The sequence below is a fragment of the Tachyglossus aculeatus genome, chromosome 1, assembly GCF_015852505.1.
Source record: "Tachyglossus aculeatus isolate mTacAcu1 chromosome 1, mTacAcu1.pri, whole genome shotgun sequence".
In the NCBI taxonomy this organism is placed as follows: domain Eukaryota; kingdom Metazoa; phylum Chordata; class Mammalia; order Monotremata; family Tachyglossidae; genus Tachyglossus; species Tachyglossus aculeatus.
In genome coordinates, this window is record NC_052066.1 from 9,537,272 (window position 1) to 9,555,373 (window position 18,102).

The following is an 18,102-nucleotide window of genomic DNA, read 5'->3' on the forward strand; positions in this document are numbered from 1 at the left end:
CAGCTGACAAGTGGCAGAGGTGGGATTCGAACCCACAATCTCTCACTCCCAAGCCCGGGCTCTTTCTACTAAGCCATGCTGCTTCTCTATGTGTTCTGAGCACTGGGGTAGATACAAGTTAATCATATTGGATATGATAATAATCATAATAATGGCATTTGTTAAGCGCTTACTGTGTGCCATCTTCTCAGCCCTCCTCCATCCCCTCAGTTCTCCATCTCAGTTCTCTATAATAATAATGATGATAATAATTTAATAATAATGGTACTTGTTAAGCGCTTACTATCAGCATCACCAATCGTATTTATTGAGCGCTTACTGTGTGCAGAGCACTGGACTAAGCGCTTGGGAAGTACAAGTTGGCAACATATAGAGACAGTCCCTACCCAGCAGTGGGCTCACAGTCTAAAAGGGGGAGACAGAGAACAAAACCAAACATACTAACAAAATAAAATAAATAGAATAGATATGTACAAGTAAAATAAAAAAATAAATAAATAGAGTAACAAATATGTACAAACATATATACATAGATACAGGTGCTGTGGGGAAGGGAAGGAGGTAAGATGGGGGGTGGAGAGGGGGACGAGAGGGAGAGGAAAGAAGGGGCTCAGTCTGGGAAGGCCTCCTGGAGGAGGTGAGCTCTCAGTAGGGCCTTGAAGGGAGGAAGAGAGCGAGCTTGGCGGATGGGCAGAGGGAGGGCATTCCGGGCCCGGGGGAGGACGTGGGCCAGATCTCCCCATTATCCTGATCCCCCCACCCCCTGCAATATAATAATAATAATAATTATTATTATTATAATGACATTTATTAAGCGCTTACTATGTTCAAAGCACTGTTCTAAGCGCTGGGGAGGTTACAAGGTGATCAGGTTGTCCCACCGGGGGCTCACAGTCTTCATCCCCATTTTACAGATGAGGTCACTGAGGCCCAGAGAAGTGAAGTGACTTGCCCAAAGTCACACAGCTGACAATTGGCAGAGCCGGGATTTGAACCCTTGACCTCAGACTCCAAAGCCCAGGATCTTTCCACTGAGCCACTCTGCTCCTCGAAAAATATACAGTTTTCCTCATTATCCTCATTATCCTGGTCCCCCCAATATCCATTTACCCTATTATCCAAATCTCCCTCCCATCCACTTTCCCCCGGTATCCAGGCTCCACTGTCATCCAATTTCTCCAGTATTCCAGTTGCCCCAACATCCAGTTTCCCCTGTTATCCCAATCCTCCCATCATCCTGTTTCCTCCATTATCCCAGTCCCTCCATTAGCCAATATTTCCATTATCCCAGTCCCTCCATTATCCAATATCTCCATTATCCCAGTCCCCACCACATCCAGTTTCCCCCATTACCCAGGTCTCCCCATCATCCAGTTTTCTCATTATCCCTCATTATCCTTCATTGGAGAAGCAGCGTGGCTCAGGGGAAAGAGCCCGGGCTTGGGAGTCAGAGATCATGGGTTCTAATCCCGGCTTCACCGCTTGTCTGCCATGTAATCTTGGGCTAGTCGCTTAACGTCTCCGAGCCTCAGTTTCCTCATCTGTGAAATGGGGATGAAGACTGCGAGCCCCACGTGGGACAACCTGATCACCTTGTGTTCTCCCCCCCCAGCGCTTAGAACAGTGCTTTGCACATAATAAGCGCTTAACAAATGCCATCATCATCATTATTATTATTATCCCATTTCTTCCTTATCAGTTCAATCGTCTTTATTGAGCGCTTACTGTGTGCAGAGCCCTGTACTGAGCACTTGGGAGAATACGATAAAACAATAAACAGATACATTTCCTGCCCACAGTGACCTTACAGTCTAGGGGGCTGGGGGGAAGACAGACATGTATATGTATAAATCTGTAATTTATTTATTTCTAAGTGCATCAATCAAGCAATAAGTGGTATTCAATGAGTACTTACTGTGTGCAGAGCACTGTATTAAGCACCTGGGAGAGGACACGCAACCATCCTCTCCCCTCCTACCTCAACTTTTCTGCTTAGTCCAACCCAACTGTGCACTTTACTCCTCTAATAATAATAATAATAATGGCATTTGTTAAGTGCTTACTATGTGCAGAGCACTGCTCTAAGCGCTGAGGGGGAATACAAGGTGATCAAGTTGTCCCACGTGGGGCTTACAGTCAATCCCCGTTTTACAGATGAGGTAACTGAGGCTCAGAGAAGTTAAGTGCCTTGCCGAAGGTCACACAGCAGACATGTGGCGGAGCCGGGATTCGAACCCATGACCTCTGACTCCAAAGCCCGGGCTCTTTCCACTGAGCCACGCTGCTTCTCTACTGCCAACCTTCTCCCTGGGCCTCCATCTCGCCTGTCTTGCCTCCAACCTCTCGCCCACATCCTGCCTCTGGCTTGGAATGCCCTCCCTCCTCACCTCTGACAGATGATAATAATAATAATAATAATAATAATAATAATAATAGCATTTATTAAGCACTTACTATGTGCAAAGCACTGTTTTTAGCGCTGGGGAGGTTACAAGGTGATCGGGTTGTCCCACGGGGGGCTCACAAACTTCATCCCCATTTTCCAGATGAGGGAACTGAGGCCCAGAGAAGTGAAGTGACTTGCCCAAAGTCACACAGCTGACAACTGGCGGAGCTGAGATTTGAACCCAAGACCTCTGACTCCAAAGCACGGGCTCTTTCCACTGAGCCTCGCTGCTTCTCCTAAAGGTGATGACTCTTTCCCCACCCCACCTTACTGAAGGCCCATCTCCTCCAAGAAGCCTTCCCTGACTGAGCCCTCCTTCCCTCTTTTCCTTCTCCTTCCCGCGTCGCCTTGCTCCTTTTCTTCATCCCCCTCCTCCCAAACTACTTACGTCTCCATCCATCATTTATGGGCACTGCTCCGCCCATAGTAAGTGCTCAATAAATTTGATTGATCACAACGCAGCAGAGTTGGCATTCACATCCACTCATCATCCAGTTTTTTCCATTATCCAGGTTCCCCCATCACCCATTTTCCCCATTATCCAAGTCCCGCCACCATCCAGTTTTTTCCCATATCCAGGCTCCACCCATCATCCCACACTAAGCCCCCTTTTTCTCCTCTCCCACTCCCTTCTGCATCACCGTGACTTGCTCCTTTTTCTCTCCCCCACCCCACAACACTTCCCTCCTCCTTTCCCTTCTCCTTTCCTCCTCCTTTCCCATCTCTTTTAGACTGTGAGCCCACTGTTGGGTAGGGACTGTTTCTCTATGTTGCCAACTTGTACTTCCCAAGCGCTTAGTCCAGTGCTCTGCACACAGTAAGCGCTCAATAAATACGATTGATTGATTGATGTCCATATCGGTCATTTTCTTTATTCCTATTGATGTCTGTCTCCCCCCTCTAGACTGTGAGCTCGTTGGGGGCAGGAAATGTGTCTGCTTGTTGTTGTCCTCTCCCAAGTGCTTAGTACAGTGCTCTGCACACAGTAAGTGCTTAATAAATATGAATGAATGATCCAATTTCCCCTTTATCCCGTTTCCTCCATTATCTAGGTCCCCTTCCCCCCCATCCAGTTTCCTCATTATCCACATCCACTCTATCTAATTTTCTCCATTATCCAAGTCTGCCTATCATCCAGTTTCCCAATTAATAATAATAACTATTATTATGGTATTTGTTAGGCACTTACTACGTGCCAAACATTCTTCTAAGCGCCGGGGTAATTACAAGGTAATCAGGTTGTCCCACATGGGGGCTCACAGTCTTAATCCCCATTTTACAGATGAGGGAACTGAGGCCCAGAGAAGTGTAGTAGCTTCCCTGACAAGTGGCAGAGCCGGGATTAGAACCCGTGTCCTGTAACTCCCAAGCCCGGGCTCTTTCCATGAAGCCACGCTGCAATTCTCCAAGTTCCTTCCATTTTCCGGTTTTCCCGGCTACTAGATCCCCCCTTTGTCCAGCTCCCAGCTTATCCCGTGGGACAACCTGATCATCTTGTAACCTCCCCAGCACTTAGAACAGTGCTTTGCACATAGTAAGCGCTTAATAAATGCCATCATTATTATTATTATGTCCACATGTTTTGTCCGCATGTCTGCAGTGAGACCCTGGGCAAGTCACTTCACTACTAGAGAAGCAGCGTGGCTCAGTGGAAAGAGCCCGGGCTTTGGAGTCAGAGGTCATGGGTTCAAATCCCGGCTCCACCACATGTCTGCTGTGTGACCTTGGGCAAGTCACTTAACTTCTCTGAGCCTCAGTTACCTCATCTGTAAAATGGGGATTAAGACTGTGAGTCCCACGTGGGACAACTTGATCACCTTGAATCCCCCCCAGTGCTTAGAACAGTGCTCTGCACATAGTAAGCACTTAACAAATGCCATCATTATTATTATTTGGAGTCAGAGGTCGTGGGTTCAAATCCCGGCTCCGCCAGTGGTTAGCTGTGTGTCTTTGGGCAAGTCACTTCACTTCTCTGAGCCTCAATTACCTCATCTATAAAATGGGGATGAAGACTGTGAGCCCCCCGTGGGACAACCTGATCATCTTGTAACCTCCCCAGCACTTAGAACAGTGCTTTGCAAATAGTAAGCGCTTAATAAATGCCATTATTATTATTATTATTACTATTATTATTATTATTATTATTATTATCCCTGTTCCCCATTATCTAGATGTGAGCCCGTTTTGGGGCAGGGATTGTCTCTAGTTGTTGCTGAATTGTGCTTCCCAAGTGCTTAGTACAGTAAGCACGATAATTACGATTGAATGACCGAACAACCCCCTTTTTTCCAGTTTTTCCCATTATTATCTGTGTTTCCCCATTTACCAGGCTTCCCCTATTAGCACCAGCTAGTGGAGAGAGCCCAGGACCTAGAGGCAGGAGACTTGGATTCCAATCCCGGCTCTGCCACTTGCCTGCTGAATGACCTTGGGCAAGTCATTTGACTTTTTGTGCCTCGGTTTCTTCATCTGTAAAATGGGCCTTAAATAACGTCTTCTCCCTCTCCCTGAGACCATGAGCCCCATATGGGACAGAGATTGGGTCTGGTCTGCTTCATTCATTCATTCTTTTGGATTTATTGAGCGCTGACTGCCGCAAAGTCCTGTATATATGTTTGTACATATTTATTACTCTATTTTACTTGTACATATTTATTCTATTTATTTTATTTTGTTAATATGTTTTGTTTTGTTGTCTGTCTCCCCCTTGTAGACTGTGAGCCCACTGTTGGGTAGGAACTGTCTCTAGATGTTGCCAACTTGGACTTCCCAAGCGCTTAGTACAGTGCTCTGCACACAGTAAGCGCTCAGTAAATACGATTGAATGAATGAATGAATACGCTACGACAACAGACTGACACATTCCTTGCCCAAAGCCCTACTGAGAGCTCACCTCCTACAGGAGGCCTTCCCAGACTGAGCCCTCTTTTTCCTCTCCTCCTCCCCATACCCCTGTCCTACCTCCTTCCCCTCCCCACAGCACCTGTATATATGTATAAATGTTTGTACATATTTATTACTCTATTTACTTAATTTATTTGTACATATTTATTCTATTTATTTTGTTAATATGTTTTGTTCTGTTCTCTGCCTCCCCCTTCTAGACTGTGAGCCCACTGCTGGGTAGGGACCGTCTCTATGTGTTGCCAACTTGTACTTCCCAAGCGCTTAGTCCAGTGCTCTGCACACAGTAAGCGCTCAATAAATACGATTGAATGAATGGATGAATGAGTATGTCTGTACAGATTTATTACTCTATTTTACTAGTACATATTTACTATTCTATTTTGTTAATGATGGGCATCTAGCTTTATTTCTATTCTGATTCATTCATTCAGTCGTATTTATTGAGCGCTTACTGTGTGCAGAGCACTGGACTAAGCGCTTGGGAAATACAAGTTGGCAACATATAGAGATGGTCCCAACCCAACAGCACACCTGTCCACACGTTTTGTTTTGTTCTCTGTCTCCCCCCTTCTAGACTGTGAGCCCGTTGTTGGGTAAGGACAGTCCCTATATGTTTCCAACTTGTACTTCCCAAGCGCTTAGTACAGTGCTCTGCACACGGTAAGCAGTCAATAAATATGATTGAATGAATGAATGAGAACACGGTCTAGATTCTCTTGTAATAATAATAATAATGGCATTTATTAAGCGCTTACCATGTGCAAAGCACTGTTCTAAGCGCTGGACCTCACCCTAGGGCTTACTGCAGTGCTTGGCACATAGTAAAGTCTTAACAAATACCATTGGTATGATAATTATGATTCATCGATCAAACAATGGAGGCCTTCCCAGACTGAGCCCCCTCCTTCCTCTCCCCCTCGTCCCCCTCAATCAATCAATCAATCGTATTTATTGAGCGCTTACTGTGTGCAGAGCACTGTACTAAGCTCTTGGGAAGTACAAGTTCCCCTCCCCACAGCACCTGTATATATGTATATATGTTTGCATGTATTTATTACTCCATTTATTTTATTTGTACATATTTATTCTATTTATTTCATTTTGTTAATATGTTTTGTTTTGTTCCCTGTCTCCGCCTTCTAGACTGTGAGCCCACTGTTGGGTAGGGACCATCTCTGGATGTTGCCAACTTGGACTTCCCAAGCGCTTAGTCCAGTGCTCTGCACACCGTAAGCGCTCAATAAATACGGTTGAATGAATGAATGAATTTATTGAGCGCTTACAGTGTGCAGAGCACTGGACTAAGCGCTTGGGAGAGTCCCAATACTCCAGAATTTTTTTTTATGGCATTTATTAAGCGCTTACTAATGTGCAAAGCACTGTTCTAAGCGCTGGGGAGGTGACAAGGTGATCAGGTTGTCCCCCGGGGGGGCTCACAGTCTTAATCCCCATTTTACAGATGAGGGAACTGAGGCCCAGAGAAGTGAAGTGACTTGCCCAAAGTCACCCAGCTGACAGTTGGCGGAGCCGGGATTTGAACCCATGGCCTCTGACTCCAAAGCCCGGGCTCTTTCTATTTATTTCATTTTGTTAGTACGTTTGGTTTTGTTCTCCGTCTCCCCCTTCTAGACTGTGAGCCCACTGTTGGGTAGGGACCGTCTCTATATGTGGCAACTTGGACTTCCCAAGCGCTTAGTACAGTGCTCTGCACACAGGAAGCGCTCAATAAATACGATTGATTGATTGATTGATTGATTGATTGATTTCCACTGAGCCACGCTGCTTCTCTGGCAGGCTCCTTCCCTGCCCAAAAGAGCACTGAGTCTAGAGGGGGAGACAGACATTAATAAAAATTAATAATTTACGGTAAGTGCTGTGGGATTGAGGGTAGGGTGAATGCCAGATGTCCAAAAAGCACAGATCCAGGTGCAGAGATGACGTAGAAGGGGAGAGGGGGCAAGGGGAAAGACAGCTTAAATGGGGGAAAGGCCCAGGGCTTAGAACTGGGCTTTACACATAGTAAGCGCTTAACCTTCCCCTCCCCACAGCACTTGTGTACATTTATATGTATTTATTACTCTATTGATTTTATTAATGATGTGCATATAGCAATAATACAATTTATTCTGATGGTATTGACACCTGTCTACTTGTTTTGTTGTCTGTCTCCCCCTTCTAGACTGTGAGCCCGTTGTTGGGTAGGGACCGTCTCTATCATTATTATTATTATTATGGGTTCGAATCGCGGCTCCGCCAGCTGTCGGCCGGGTGACTCGGATTTATTACTCTATTTTATTTGTACATGTTTATTCTATTTATTTTATTTTGTGAATATGTTTGGTTTTGTTCTCTGTCTCCCCCTTTTAGACTGTGAGCCCACTGTTGGGTAGGGACTGTCTGTACATGTTGCCAACTTGTACTTCCCAAGCGTTTAGTCCAGTGCTCTGCACACAGTAAGCGCTCAATAAATACGATTGATTGATTGATTGATTTGGGCAGGTCACTTCACTTTTCTGGGCCTCCGTTCCCTCACCTGAAGACTGTGGACCCCCAGTGGGACAGCCTGATCGCCTTGTAACCTCCCCAGCGCTTAGAACAGTGCTCTGCACATAGTAAGTGCTTAACAAATGCCATTATTATTATTATTATTATGGGTTCGAATCGCGGCTCCGCCGGTTGTCGGCTGGGTGACTTTGGGCAGGTCACTTCACTTTTCTGGGCCTCCGTTCCCTCATCTGAAGATTGTGGACCCCCAGTGGGACAGTCTGATCACCTTGTAACCTCCCCAGCGCTTAGAACGGCGCTCTGCACACAGTAAGGGCTTAACAAATGCCATTATTATTATTATGGGTTCGAATCCCTGCTCCGCCGATTGTCAGCTGGGTGACTTTCAATCAATCAATCAGTCGTATTTATTGAGCGCTTACTGTGTGCAGAGCAGTGTACTAAGCGCTTGGGAAGTACAAGTTGGCAACATATAGAGACAGTCCCTACCCAACAGTGGGCTCACAGTGTAGAAGGGGGAGACAGAACAAAACCAAACATATTAACAGAATAAAATAAATAGAATAGATATGTACAAGTAAAATAAATAAATAAATAAATAGAGTAATAAATATGTACAAACATATATACACATATACAGGTGCTGTGGGGAAGGGAAGGAGGTAAGAAGAGGGGGATGGAGAGAGGGATGAGGGCAAGTCACTTCACTTTTCTGGGCCTCCGATCCCTCATCTGAAGACTGTGGATCCCCAGTGGGACAACCTGATCACCTTGTAACCTCCCCAGCGCTTAGAACAGTGCTCTGCACATAGTAAGCGCTTAACAAATGCCATCATTATTATCTGTTGCCGATTTGTACTTCCCAAGCACTTAGTTCAGTGCTCTGCACACAGTAAATGCTCAATAAATGATTGAATGAATGAACAAATGCCATCATTATTATATTAACACCTGACTGCGCCCTCCTTTCCTCTTTTCCCACTCTCTTCTGCATCCCCCCGACTTGCTCTCTTTATTCCTCCCCACTCAGCCCCCCAGCGCTTTTATCCCCATCTGTAATTTTATTTATTTCCATTATTGTCTGTCTCCCCCTCCATTCATTCATTGTCGTCCAGCGCTTAGAACAGTGCTTTGCACATAGTAAGCGCTTAACAAATAATAATAATAATAATAATAATAATAATGGCATTTGTTAAGCACTTACTATGTGCAAAGCACTGTTCTAAGCCCTGGGGGAATACAAGGTGATCAGGTTGTCCCGCTTGGGGCTCACAGTCATCATCTCCATTTTACAGATGAGGCAACTGAGGCTCCGAGAAGTTAAGTGACTTGCCCAAGGTCACACAGCAGACATGTGGCGGAGCTAGGATTTGAACCCACGACCTCTGACTCCAAAGCCCGGGCTCTCCCCACTGAGCCACGCTGCTTCTCAAATGCCATCATTATTATTATTTATTGAGCGCTGCCTGTGTGCAGAGCACTGGACTAAGCGCTCGGAAAGTACACTTTGACATTCATTCATTCGTATTTATTGAGCGCTTACTGTGTGCAGAGCACTGGACTAAGCGCTTGCGAAGTACAAGTTGGCAACATAGAGAGACGGTCCCTACCCCACAGTGGGCTCACAATCAATCAATCAATCAATCAATCAATCGTATTTATTGAGTGTTTACTGTGTGCAGAGCACTGTACTAAGCGCTTGGGAAGTCCAAGTTGGCAACATACAGAGACGGTCCCTACCCAACAGTGGGCTCACAGTCTAGAAGCGGGAGACAGAGAACAAAACAAAACATATTAACAAAATAAAATAAATAGAATAAACATGTGCAAATAAAAGAAATGAATAAAGAGTAATAAATACATACAAATATATACATAAATACAGGTGCTGTGGGGAGGGGAAGGAGGTAAGGCGGGACAATCCCTATCCAACAACAGGCTCACGGTCTAGAAGGGGGAGACAGACAACAAAACAAAACAGGTAGAGAGGCACCAATAGCATCAATATAAATAAATAGAATTATAGATATATACACATCATTGATACAATGAATAGAATAATAACCGTGTACAAATATACACAAGTGCTGTGGGGCGGGGAGAGCAGTTATTAACCGTTATCATAACCGAGCAGAGGAAAAGTAGGGGGGCTTAGTCTTGTTGTGGGCAGGGAATGTGACTGTCTTATTGTCCTATTGTACTCTTATTCATTCATTCGATCTTATTTCTTGAGCACTTACTGTGTGCGGAGCACTGTACTGAGCGCTTGGGAAGTACAATTCAGCAACAAATAGAGACAATCCCTGCCCACAACGGGCTCGCAGTATAGAAGGGGGGAGACAGACATCACAACAAGTAAATAGAATTATAGATATAAACACACCACGAATAAAAATAAATAGAAAAATATGGAACACTTTAAGAATTTGCTTGTCATCCCATAGATGTAGTCCAGTGCTTTGCACGCAGTAAGTGCTCAATAAAGACAATTGAATGGATGAATAATGTAATTATTATTACCCCTTTTCCCCCTTATCTGGGCTTCCCCATCCACTTTTCCCCATTATCCAGACTCTCCCCCCTCCAGCCCCCCACATTATCCAGATTTCCCCATTGTCCACTTTTCCCCTTTATCCCGGTTTCCCCAACTTATCCTCATTATCCCCTCATTATTCAGGTTCCCCATCATCTTGCTTCTCCGTTTATCCCTGCCCGGCCCTCTCGTTCCGGATTTCATTCAATCGTATTTATCGAGCGCTCACTGTGTGCAGAGTACTGTACTAAACGCTTGGAAAGTACAACTTGGCAACGGATAGAGACAATCCCTACACATCAACGGGTTCATCATCCTCATTCAATATTTCCTCAGCTTGTTTGCCTTGGCCCTTTTATGAGGATTTGCGCTTAGAACAGTGCCCAGTGCTTAGAATAGTGCTTGGCACATAATAAGTGCTTAGTCAATCAATCAATTGTATTTATTGAGCACTTACTGTGTGCAGAGCACTGTACTAAGCGCTTGGGAAGTACAAGTTGGCAACATAAGTACCAGAATTATTATTATTATTGTATCCAATGCTTATTCATTCATTCATTCATTCATTCAATCTTATTTATTGAGGGCTTACTGTGTGCAGAGCACTGTACTAAGCGCTTGGAAAGTACAACTTGGCAACAGATAGAGACAATCCCTACCCAACAACGGGCTCATCATCCTCATTCAGTATTTCCTCGGCCTGTTTGCCTCGGCCCATTTATGAGGATTTGCGCTTAGAACAGTGCCCAGTGCTTAGAACAGTGCTTGGCACATAATAAGTGCTTAGTCAATCAATCAATCAATCAATCGTATTTATTGAGCGCTTACTGTGTGCAGAGCACTGTACTAGGAGCTTGGGAAGTACAAGTTGGCAACATAACAAGTACCAGAATTATTATTATTATTGTATCCAATGCTTATTCATTCATTCATTCATTCAATCGTATTTATTGAGCGCTTACTGTGTCCAGAGCACTGTACTAAGTGCTTGGAAAGTACAACTTGGCAACAGATAGAGACAATCCCTACCCAACAGCGGGCTCATCATCCTCATTCAGTATTTTCTCGGCCAGTTTGCCTCAGCCCATTTATGAGGATTTGCGTTTAGAACAGTGCCCATTGCTTAGAACAGTGCTTGGCACATAGTAAGTGCTTAACAAGTACCAGAATTATTATTATTATTGTATCCAACTCTTATTCATTCATTCAATCTTATTTATTGAGGGCTTACTGTGTGCAGAACACTGTACTAAGCGCTTGGAAAGTACAACTTGGCAACAGATAGAGACAATCCCTACCCAACAACGGGCTCATCATCCTCATTCAGTATTTCCTCGGCCTGTTTGCCTCGGCCCATTTATGAGGATTTGCGCTTAGAACAGTGCCCAGTGCTTAGAACAGTGCTTGGCACATAGTAAGTGCTTAACAAGTACCAGAATTATTATTATTATTATTGTATCCAACGCATAGAACAGTGCTCGGCACATAGTAAGCTCTCCAGCGCTTAGAACAGTGTTTGGCACATAGTAAGTGCTTAATAAATGCCATTATTATTAATAATAATAATAATAATAAGTACCATTATTATTATTATTATCCAGTGTGGGGGTACAATACAGAGTCCAACAGCCTCTCCCAGGACTTCTCCCCTGTCCCCCACATCCCCAAATCAGTTGTCCCCATCCAAAGCCCCCCGCCCTGAGTGGGAAAGGGGTTGGGGCTTGGCAGGGTGGGAGAGAATAACTAAATCAATCAATCAATCGTATTTATTGAGCGCTTACTGTGTGCAGAGCACTGTACTAAGCGCTTGGGAAGTCCAAGTTGGCAACATATAGAGACAGTCCCTACCCAACAGTGGGCTCACAGTCTAAAAGGGAGGAATGTTGGGGCCTTGGAGTTCAGCTGGGGGAGACTCAGGGTCCTTAGGGAGAGGGACTGTAATCATCATCATCATCATCAATATCATCAATCGTATTTATTGAGCGCTTACTATGTGCAGAGCACTGTACTAAGTGCTTGGGAAATACAAATTGGCAACATATTTGTACTTATAAATATATTATATATATTATATAATATATAATATAATATATTGTATATTTTATATATTATATTAAATATTATATATATTATAACATATAATAATGATGGCATTTATTAAGCGCTTACTATGTGCCAAGCACTGTTCTAAGCGCTGGGGAAGATCAAAGGTCATCAGCTTGTCCCCCATGGGGCTCACAGTCTTCACCCCCATTTTACAGATGAGGAAACGGAGGCCCAGAGAAGTTGTGACTTCCTGAAAGTCACACAGCTGAAAAGTGGCAGAGTCGGGATTAGGACCCACGACCTCTGACTCCCAAGCCCGGGCTCTCTCTCCCAGCGCTTAGAACAGTGCTTGGCACATAGTAAGCACTTAACAAATACCATCATCATCATCTTAGAGAAGCAGCGTGGCTCAGGGGGGAAAAGCCGGGCTTTGGAGTCAGAGGTCATGGGTTCAAATTGTCAGCTGGGTGACTTTGGGCCAGTCACTTCACTTCTCTGGGCCTCAGTTAACTCATCTGTAAAATGGGGATTATGACTGCGAGCCCCCCCGTGGGACAACTCTATCACCTTGTAACCTCCCCAGCGCTTAGAACAGTGCTTTGCACATAGTAAGCGCTTAATAAATGCCCTTATTATTATTATTATCTTGCCACTTAAGTCACCCGCTTGTAGACTGTAGATTGTACATTTCTAAACAGTAAGGCCTGGGTGGGCAGGGATTGTCCCTCTTTGTTGCTGACTTGGGCTCTCCCAAGCGCTTAGTCCAGTGCTCTGCACACAGTTGGCGCTCAATAAATAGGACCAAATGAATAAATAAAGGATTGGGGTGGGGGGCGTTTTGGCTGGGCCCGGTCTCGTAGGGGCAAAGCTCGGGGCAACAGAGGGGCCCGTGGGGGACTGGCAAAGTCCTTAAACTGGGCAGAGTGGCCTGGGGTCGGCTTTGCACATAGTAACTGCTTAATAAATGCTATTACTATTATTATTATTATTATCTCGGGGGTCCCTAGGGGGTGGTCAGGGGGCGGGAAGGGTCAGGGGGTCGAATCCAGCGCTTAGAACAGTGCTTTGCACATAGTAAGTGCTTAATAAATGCAATTATTATTACTATTATTATCTCGGGGGTCAGGGGGTCGAATCCAGCGCTTAGAACAGTGCTTTGCACATAGTAAGTGCTTAATAAATGCTATTATCATTATTATTACTATTATTATTATTATTATTATTATCTCGGGGGTTCCTAGGGGGTGGTCAGGGGGTGGGAAGGGTCAGGGGGTCGAATCCAGCGCTTAGAACAGTGCTTTGCACGTAGTAAGTGCTTAATAAATGCTATTATTATTATTATTATTATTATTATTGTTATCTCGGGGGTCCGGAAGGGGATGTCAGGGGGCGGGAAGGGTCAGGGGGTCGATTCCAGCGCATAGAACAATGCTTTGCACGTAGTAAGTGCTTAATAAATGCTATTATTAATACTATTATTATCTCGGGGGTCAGGTCGTCGAATCCAGCGCTTAGAACAGTGCTTTGCACATAGTAAGTGCTTAATAAATGCTATTATTATTATTATTATTATTATTATTATCTCGGGGGTCCCTAGGGGGTGGTCAAGGGGTGGGAAGAGTCAGGGGGTCGAATCCAGTGCTTAGAACAGTGCTTTGCACATAGTAAGTGCTTAATAAATGCTATTATTATTACTATTATTATCACGGGGGTCAGGGCGTCGAATCCAGCGCTTAGAATAGTGCTTTGCAAATAGTAAGTGCTTAATAATAATGCTTAATAGTAATAATGCAAATAGTAAAGTGCTTAATAATGCTATTATTATTATTATTACTACTACTATTATTATCTGATGGGTCCGGAGGGGGTGTCCGGGGGTGGGAAACGTCAGGGGGCCGAATCCAGCGCTTAGAACAGTACTTTGCACATAGTAAGTGCTTAATAAATGCTATTATTATTATTATTATCTCGGAGGTCCGGAGGGGCGTGTAAGGGGGCGGGAAGGGTCAGGGGGTCGATTCCTAGTGCTTAGAACAATGCTTTGCACATAGTAAGTGCTTAATAAATGCTATTATTATTACTATTATTATCTCAGGGGTCAGGGGTCGAATCCAGCGCTTAGAACAGTGCTTTGCAAATAGTAAGTGCTTAATAAATGCTATTATTATTATTATTATTACTACTACTATTATTATCTCAGGGGTCCGGAGGGGGGGTCAGGGGGTGGGAAAGGTCAGGGGGTCGAATCCAGCGCTTAGAGTAGTGCTTTGCAAATAGTAAGTGCTTAATAAATGTTATTATTATTATTATTACTACTACTATTATTATCTCAGGGGTCCGGAGGGGGTGTCCGGGGGTGGGAAAGGTAAGGGGGTCGAATCCAGCGCTTAGAATAGTGCTTTGCACGTAGTAAGTGCTTAATAAATGCTATTATTATTATTATTATTATTATTATTATTATCTCGGGGGTCCAGAGGCGGGGGTCAGGGGGTGGGAAGGGTCAGGGGGTCGAATCCAGCGCTTAGAACAGGGCTTTGCACATAGTAAGTGCTTAATAAATGCTATTATTTTCATTATTATTATCTCGGGGGTCCGGAGGCGGGGGTCGGGGGGGGGGGGGGAAGGGTCACGGGGTCGAATCTAGCGCTTAGAGCAGTGCTTTGCACATAATGCTATTATTATTATTATTATTATTATTATTATTATTATTTCGGGGATCCGGAAGGGGGTGTCAGGGGGTGGGAAGGGTCAGGGGTCGAATCCAGCGCTTAGAACAGGGCTTTGCACATAGTAAGTGCTTAATAAATGCTATTATTATTGCTATTATTATCTCGGGGGTCAGGCGATCTAATCCAGCGCTTAGAACAGTGCTTTGCACATAGTAAGTGCTTAATAAATGCTATTACTATTATTATTCTTTTTATTATTATCATCATCATCTCGGGGGTCCGGAAGGGGGTGTCAGGGGGCGGGAAGGGTCAGGGGGTCGATTCCTAGCGCTTAGAACAATGCTTTGCACATAGTAAGTGCTTAATAAATGCTATTATTATTACTATTATTATCTCGGGGGTGAGGGGGTCGAATCCAGCGCTTAGAACAGTGCTTTGCACATAGTAAGTGCATAATAAATGCTATTATTATTACTATTATTATCTCGGGGGTCAGGGGGTCGAATTCAGCGCTTAGAACAGTGCTTTGCACATAGTAAGTGCTGAATAAATGCTATTACTATTATTATTATTATTATCTCGGGGATCCGGAGGGGGTGGTCAGGGGGTGGGAAGGGTCAGGGGGTCGAATCCAGCGCTCAGAACAGTGCTTTGCACATAGTAAGTGCTTAATAAATGGCTATTATCATTACTATTATTATCTCGGGGGTCAGGGGGTCGAATCCGGCGCTTAGAACAGTGCTTTGCACATAGTAAGTGCTTAATGAATGCTATTATTATTATTATTATTATTATTATTATTATTATCTCGGGGGCCCGGAGGGGGTGTCAGGGGGTGGGAAGGGTCAGGGGGTCGAATCCAGCGCTTAGAACAGTGCTTTGCACATAGTAAGTGCTTAATAAATGGCTATTATTATTATTATTATTATTATTATTATTATTATCTCGGGGGTCCGGAGGGGCGTGTCAGGGGGTGGGAAGGGTCGGGGGTCGAATCCAGCGCTTCGAACAGTGCTTTGCACATAGTAAGTGCATAATAAATGCTATTATTATTATTATCATTATCATTATTATTATTATTACCACTATTATCATCTCGGGGGTCCGGAAGGGGTGTCAGGGGGTGGGAAAGGTCAGGGGGTCGCAATCCAGCGCTTAGACTAGAGCTTTGCATATAGTAAGTGCTTAAGAAATGCTATTATTATTATAATTATTATCTCGGGGGTCAGGGGGTCGAATCCAGCGTTTAGAACAGTGCTTTGCACATAGTAAGTGCTTAATAAATGCTATTACTATTATTATTATTATCTCGGGGGCCCGGAGGGGGTGTCAGGGGGTGGGAAGGGTCAGGGGGTCGAATCCAGCGTTTAGAACAGTGCTTTGCACATAGTAAGCGCTTAATAAATGCTATTACTATTATTATTATTATCTCGGGGGCCCGGAGGGGGTGTCAGGGGTGGGAAGGGTCAGGGGGTCGAATCCAGCGTTTAGAACAGTGCTTTGCACATAGTAAGTGCTTAATAAACGCTATTACTATTATTATTATTATCTCGGGGGTCCGGAGGGAGTGTCAGGGGGTCGAATCCAGCGCTTAGAATAGTGCTTTGCACATAGTAAGTGCTTAATAAATGCTATTATTATTATTATTATTATCTCGGGGGTCCGGAAGGGGTGTCAGGGGGTGGGAAAGGTCAGGGGGTCGAATCCAGCGCTTAGAACAGGGCTTTGCACATAGTAAGTGCTTAATAAATGCTATTATTATTATTATTATTATTATTAACTCGGGGGTCCGGAGGGAGTGTCAGGGGGTGGGAAAGGTCAGGGGGTCGAATCCAGCGCTTAGAACAGGGTTTTGCACATAGTAAGTGCTTAATAAATGCTATTATTATTATTATTATTATTAACTCGGGGGTCCGGAGGGAGTGTCAGGGGGTGGGAAAGGTCAGGGGGTCGAATCCAGCGCTTAGAGTAGTGTTTTGCACATAGTAAGTGCTTAATAAATGCTAGCATTATTACTATTATTATCTCGGGGGTCGGGGGTCGAATCCAGCGCTTAGAACGGCGCTTTGCACATAGTAAGTGCTTAATAAATGCTAGTATTATTACTATTATTATCTCGGGGGTCCGGAGGGGGGTGTCGGTGGGGGGTGGGGGGAAGGTCAGGGGGTCGAATCCAGCGCTTAGAGTAGTGTTTTGCACAGAATAAGTGCTTAATAAATGCTAGTATTATGATTAATATTATCTCGGGGGTCCGGAGGGGGTGTCGGGGGGTGGGAAAGGTCAGAGGGTCGAATCCAGCGCTTAGAACAGGGCTTTGCACATAGTAAGTGCTTAATAAATGCTATTATTATTATTATTATTATTATTATCTCGGGGGTCCGGAGGGAGTGTCAGGGGGTGGGAAAGGTCAGGGAGTCGAATCCAGCGCTTAGAACAGGGCTTTGCACATAGTAAGTGCTTAATAAATGCTAGTATTATTACTATTATTATCTCGGGGGTCCCTAGGGGGTCGAATCCAGCGCTTAGAACAGCGCTTTGCACATAGTAAGTGCATAATAAATGCTAGTATTATTACTATTATTATCTCGGGGGTCCGGAGGGGGCTGTCGGTGGGGAAGGGGAGGTCAGGGGGTCGAATCCAGCGCTTAGAGTAGTGTTTTGCACATAGTAAGTGCTTAATAAATGCTAGTGTTATTACTATTATTATCTGGGGGGTCCGGAGGGGGGTGTCGGGGAGGGAGAGGTCAGGGGGTCGAATCCAGCGCTTAGAGTAGTGTTTTGCACATAGTAAGTGCTTAATAAATGCTAGTATTATGATTATTATCTCGGGGGTCCGGAGTTGGGGTCAGGGGGTCGAATCCAGCGCTTAGAGTAGTGTTTTGCACATAGTAAGTGCTTAATAAATGCTAGTATTATGATTATTATCTCGGGGGTCCGGAGGGGGTGTCAGGGGGTCGAATCCAGCGCTGAGAACAGTGCTTTGCACATAGTAAGCG